Source organism: Octodon degus, unplaced genomic scaffold (genome assembly GCF_000260255.1).
Source record: "Octodon degus isolate 3935 unplaced genomic scaffold, OctDeg1.0 scaffold00013, whole genome shotgun sequence".
NCBI lineage: Eukaryota > Metazoa > Chordata > Mammalia > Rodentia > Octodontidae > Octodon > Octodon degus.
Genome location: NW_004524589.1, coordinates 2,598,506 through 2,604,505, shown reverse-complemented (window position 1 = coordinate 2,604,505; position 6,000 = coordinate 2,598,506). Strand labels below are relative to the sequence as shown.

At 36.9% G+C, this 6,000-nt stretch overlaps 1 protein-coding gene across 1 annotated transcript in view; it reads left to right on the top strand.

Annotated features, from left to right (window-relative positions):
• Gpc6 (glypican 6) overlaps nt 1–6,000 on the top strand; it is a 1,221,089-nt gene that overhangs the window by 33,020 nt on the left and 1,182,069 nt on the right. The gene's annotated exons all lie outside the window — the stretch shown is intronic.

Below are 6,000 nucleotides of genomic sequence, written 5' to 3'. Positions count from 1 at the left end.
CCAGCAGTGGAGAAGGGTTCCTTTTTCCCCACAGCCTCTCCAACATTTGTTGTTGGGTGATTTCTTTATGATAGCCATTCTTTCTGGGGTGAGATGATGTCTCAATGTGGTTTTAATTTGCATTTCATGGATGGCTAGTGATGTGCAGCATTTCTTTTTTATATATGCGCTTCTTCAATTTCATCCTCTGAGAAGTGTGTGTTCATCTCAGATGCCCATTTCTGGATTGGGTCTTTAAATTTTGGGGCCATAGTATATTTTTAGTTCTTTACAAATTCTAGAGAGCAGACTTTTGTCTGAGTACTTATTTGTCATATTTTTTTCCAAATTTGTGAGTTGTCTTTTCACTTTGTTGATTATTTCTTTTTATGTGCAAAAACTTCTCAATAAGAGCAGATCCCAGTTGTTAATTGTTTCAAGTGTTTTCTGTGCGATTTGATTTTTGTTCATAAACTCTTTGTCTACCCCTGTGTCTTCAAGAGTTGCTCCTACTTTCTCGTCCAGGAAATTTAGTGTTTCTGTTTTAATGTTTAGATCTTTAATCCATTTTGAATTTAGCTTAGTGCATGGTGATAGACCTGGGTTATGCTTTAGTTTTCCACATGAAGAGAGTCAGGTTTTCCAGCACCATTTGCTAAAGAGGCTATCTTTCTTCCAGTGAGTATGTTTGGCCCCTTTGTCAAAGATAAGGTGGCTGAGTGTGTTTATCGGGGCTTCAGCCTCTTCTAATCTATTCCATTGATCCTCAAGTCTATTTTGTTGCCAGTACCATGCTGATTTTATCACTATAGCCTTGTTGTATAATTTCAAGTCAGGAATTGTAATGCCTCCTGCCTTGTCTTTATTGCCCAGGATTGACTTTGCTATTCTAGGTCTTTTCTGGTTCCAGATAAATTTTAGGAATGATTTTGCTAGCTCTGTGAGGTATGTTTGTGGTAGGGACTGCATTAAATCTTTACAGGAATTTTGGGAGTATGGCCATCTTCACGATGTTGGTTCTGCCTATCCTCCGGAAGCATGGAATATCTTTCCATTTTCTGAAATCCTCTACGATCTCTTTTTTAGGAGTACTGTAATTTTCCTTGAAAAGATCTTTGACTTCTTTAGTTAGATTAATTAGAAGGTATTTCATTTTCCTCGGTGCTATTGTAAAATGTATTGTTTGTATAAATTCCCTCTCAGTGTGTTTGCTCTCTGTGTAGAGGAATGCTATTGACTTTTGGGTATTGACTTTGTATGCTGCTATGCTACTGAATTTCTGTATTAATTCTAATAGCTTCTTGGTGGAGTTTTTTGGGTCTTCTAAGTAGAGTACCATGTCATCTTCAAATAATGATAATTTAACTTCTTCTTTACCTATTCTTATTCCTTTTATTTCTTTCTCTTGTCTAATGGCTGTTGCTAATGATTCCAGAACTATATTGAATGGGAGTGGTGATAGAGGACATCCTTGTCTTGTACCAGATCTAAGAGTAAAAGATTTTAGTCTTTCCCCATTTAGAATTATGTTAGCCATTAGGTTTTCTTAAATAGCTTTTTACCAGATTGAAGTATAGGCCATCTATTCCAATTTTCTGTAGGACTTTGAACATGAATGAGTGTTGGACTTTTGTCAAAAGCCTTTTCTGCATCAATTGAGATGATCATGTGGTTTTTAGTTTTTGCTTTGTTGATATAGTGTATTACATTTATAGATTTTCAAATACTGATACATCCTTGCATCCCTGGGATGAATCCTACCTGGTCATGGTGTATGATCTTCTTGATGATTTGCTGTGTTCTATTTGCTAGGATTTCATTAAGGAATTTTTCATCTATGTTCATGAGGGAGATCGGCCTGTAGTTCTCTTTCTTAGTTATGTGTTTCCCTGGTTTTGGTATCAGTATAATACTTGCCTCCAGGAATAGTTTTGAGAGGATTGCTTCCTTTTCAATTTCATGGAAGAGTTTGAGGAGTAAAGAGACTACATCTTCTGTAAATTTCTTGTAGTATTCATCTGTGAATCCATCTGAACCTGGACTTTTCTTTGTTGGTAGAACCATTATGTTTTCTAGGAAGATATGAACTGAGGTTAGTAAAGGCATTATTTCTTCAACTGTGAGCTCTTGGGTAATTCTGGTATAGTTTTCAGCGGGATAATTTTTTAATATACTTTTTTGCATAAAGTGATTTCAGTCAGTTTTCCTCATCTACCATTTTATTTTGATCATTTTGAAAAACTATTCATTAAAAAATTTAGATGAGTTTACAGCCATTTTTTTAAATTTTTAAACTAAAACTTTCCAATGTTTACTCTCTAACCTTTGACCTTTTGTTTTGAATTGATCTGATTGGAATGGAGGCATATTGGGAAATGTAGAGATACGGAAATTGATTAACTTCAGTCTCTATCACATGTGCCTAAGCCCTAGATTCAAAATTGACTGAAATTAAAACATTACCTACAATTTTCTTTCCTAAAAACAAGAGTGAACTGGCCAGATTAACATTTTGTTGTTTTGTACATATATATTTTCATTGGGTTTTAGTGACAAAGCGCCTTATATTTGTTTAGGGGTAGAGTTTGTATATAACAGATGAAAGAGAAAATAGAAATAAAAGTATTTAGTTGAACAGACATGGGGTTCTTGGGAATCTGTATGTCATGTAGCTCTTCTGCAGAAATGCAGCTTCTTGAGCATTTTTCACATTGTTGATAAAACTGACTGATGTACTATTTTATATTATTCATTTATTCTATGTAACCTTAGTAACTAGCCTCTTAATTTAGATTATACCCGCTTTTGCCTAACAATAAGTGATCTTACATTAGCCTGGTTTTCTCAGGGCTCATTTTTAGCATTGTATGTGTTAGGAAAGGTCTTTTAAAGTAGGCTATTTTTATTTCTGTAGAGATGAAGAATTATAAGAAAATCAGTTCAAAACTAAATTGATATATTATTAACCATACACTAGGAATCCTTTGAGGAGCCCAGTGATGTGTGTAGAGAAACAATAACCAGTACCGTTGGCTCCAGGTGTCTCTGCCCAAAGACTCTCTGCTTCCAGCACAGGAACCACATGGCAATTTCCTGGCACTGGACGGGGCTCCCTGCAGGGACTGGCCACCTCTAATCTTCTCAGCGTCATTGAGCATGCCTCATCCTCTGGATTGCCTGGATTTCATCTGAGTCTCTTGGCCTCTGACAGCTCTGCATTCAGCTCTTTTCCAAGTCAGACTCTTTTTTCCTTGCCACGCAGTATCTTCTTGAGAAGCATAACTAACAGCTGTCATACGTTGAAGCAAATAACATAATGATTATTACATTTAGAAAAGGGAGTAAATTAATATGAAAACAGAATAAATGGGTTACAGAGAGATCTGAGTTACACATTTTTCCCTGGAGAGATGATATTTTTTGTTACAGATATTATTTTCTAAATGACTCTTTGTCCGTGGTATTATTTGCTAAGGGATCGTGTAGTTGGTGAATGAGTAATTGGAGGCATGCGCTACATTTTGAAATAATCTAATATAGTATTGAATTATTTAGGGAGTGTCAGCAAAAAGATAATAAAATTAAATTCTGATATATTAAGGTTGACATAAAAAGCCTATAAAATTTGAAAATGAGTATCTGCACAACATATATCTCTCAATCAGTTGTAAGTTTAATTGTTGAGTTTCACGTTTGTATTTATCAGTGTAATTAATATTAATTGTCCTAAAGATGTTCCATTGACATTTTATAGTCTTAGAGCAAATTCTAAATAAATAAGTAAATTAAGACTTCATTCTACTCTCATGTGCCTCTCACCGTAATTCTTTGTGCCACCTTCCTTCTTCCTTTTCTTCTGTCTACCTCTGTTTCAGTTAGCGAATTGGAATATAAACACAAACTCACTATGTAGAAATGTATGCTTGAGGACACCTGTGGTATAAGTCAATGTTAAATGTCCTTATAGCCAAAATCCTACCTTTCTTCTCCTCAATTAAACATGGAGTGTTTCCCACCAGAGGTCTTCTACTGAGTGGGAAACTCAGTATATATGAGTGCACAGAATTATATATGCTTAATCTTATAGCTATATAGACAACATATCAGGGAACCAGATAGTACATATTATGAAGCAATATGCTTTTAAAAATCTCCACTGAACAATAAAGAATTATATTTCTCTATACCTAGAATATTTTTCTCTCTTCTTTGTAAGTTGCTTCTCAAATCCCAAATACTTTTAGCTTCTACTTAGTTTCATGTAAGACTTTCGAGAATCCCAGATTTAGAGCACCCTTCTACCTTTACTGGCTCTCATGTGTATCTCTGCAATTGCATTTTCGCATTTTTCTTCTTTTCATGTTTATATCTGTGTTTATGTCCCTCAAAAGGAAATGAGCACCAAAAGAGCATTCTGCTTAGTGTCTTATATTAATTTTTGGGTCTTACCAAGTCATCATTGACAGTCCTCTTCATTCACTTCCATGATTTGGCACCAAATGAGAACCAGTACAGAGAAAGCTGGTAAGTGGAGACTGAAGTGACAAATGGAGATGAGAGGTATTTGTGGAAATGCATGTGGATCTTGATTTGGCCGGATTTGGCCATGATTTCCCTCAGAAATAAATAGGAAGTAAATGCACTTGCGCCCATAGTCCATGGCACATCTGGACAGTCAGAGGTCTCTGTCCTCTGCACAGAAAACAGAAAGAATGCAAATTCATTCAAGGAAAAAGGAGAGATTGTATTGGACAGGATTTCTCTCTTCTGCATTCATTACATCTGATAATAGTTCCTCCTTCCTGGGAGAAGTGAGTGAGTGAGGAGGGGAGACAAGGAAGAATCTCTATGGGAAACTTCAGGAGAGGAAAGAGAGTTCCACTTAGCCATAGATTCTGATTCTCTTTACCCATCTTATGTTTTAATGCTTAACTTAATTAAGTCACTGTGGGTATAAATCTCATGCTTTTCTTTCTGCTTGTTCCAGACAGTATACTTTTATATTGTCTGAAGAATACTGAGTAATATTTTTTTTTCTTTCTGAAACAATTGAAGTTTAAGCTTAAAATACGCACAAGTCTTTGACTATAAAACTACAATGAAGATAATTTTTAAGACCATTGATGACATAGAAGAGCGAGGAGTGAGATAAATCAAATAAAGCTTCTGAGTATACATGCACATCTTTGCAGAGCTCCAAATGAAATGCGTAAAGCTGGAATTGGACCAGTGCTGGTAACTACTATAACCATGGTTAGCATTCATGGGAAAGTTCAAGTGAGTGACTTTGTCTCAGTTACTCTTGTCTTATTGCTGGGACAAAATACCCAGCACCCAAAATTAAGTTTTACTTAGCTCAGAGTTAGTGGAAGTTTCAGTCCAGACTTTGCTGGCTCCAAGGCAGAGTGGCACATGGCACAGAGCAGCCATTCATGGTGGTGGCAAAGAGCAAAGGGAGAAGCAGCAGCTGAGGCAGCTAGCTAGCCTCTCTCCCCTCCTCACATTGTGATGGAGATTACCTGCCGCAGGGCAGGTGCAGCACCCACAACAATCAACAGCAAACTCTAGAACCTACTCCATGATTGCATGAGGCTTTGGGGGGACAATTAGACACAAACAATGGATAACAGAGTAAACATTTATTTTACGCAATTTTTTTTTCTTGATAAAATCTGCAGATCGTATTTGCTCAGTACTGTATTGTTTGGCTTTTCTGTTGCTGGACAAAATACGTGACTGCTGCAGTTTAAGAGAGGAGAGGTTTCTTTGGCTCAAGGTTTCAGAGACTTCAGTCCATGGCTGGCCAGCTGCAAGGCAGAAGCATCTCGGTATAGGCTGTGAGAAAGCAATACAGCCTACTTCATGGCCTCTGGGAACAGAACAGAGAGACAGCCCCAGAGCCGGGCAGGCCAGGGAGGAGATGTTGGACCTTGTTGATGATATTTTCTCCTTCATGATGACCCAGACAGACACAGGATAGTCTTTCTAACCCTGGAGGCATCTGTGAAGTCAGTCAAGTTA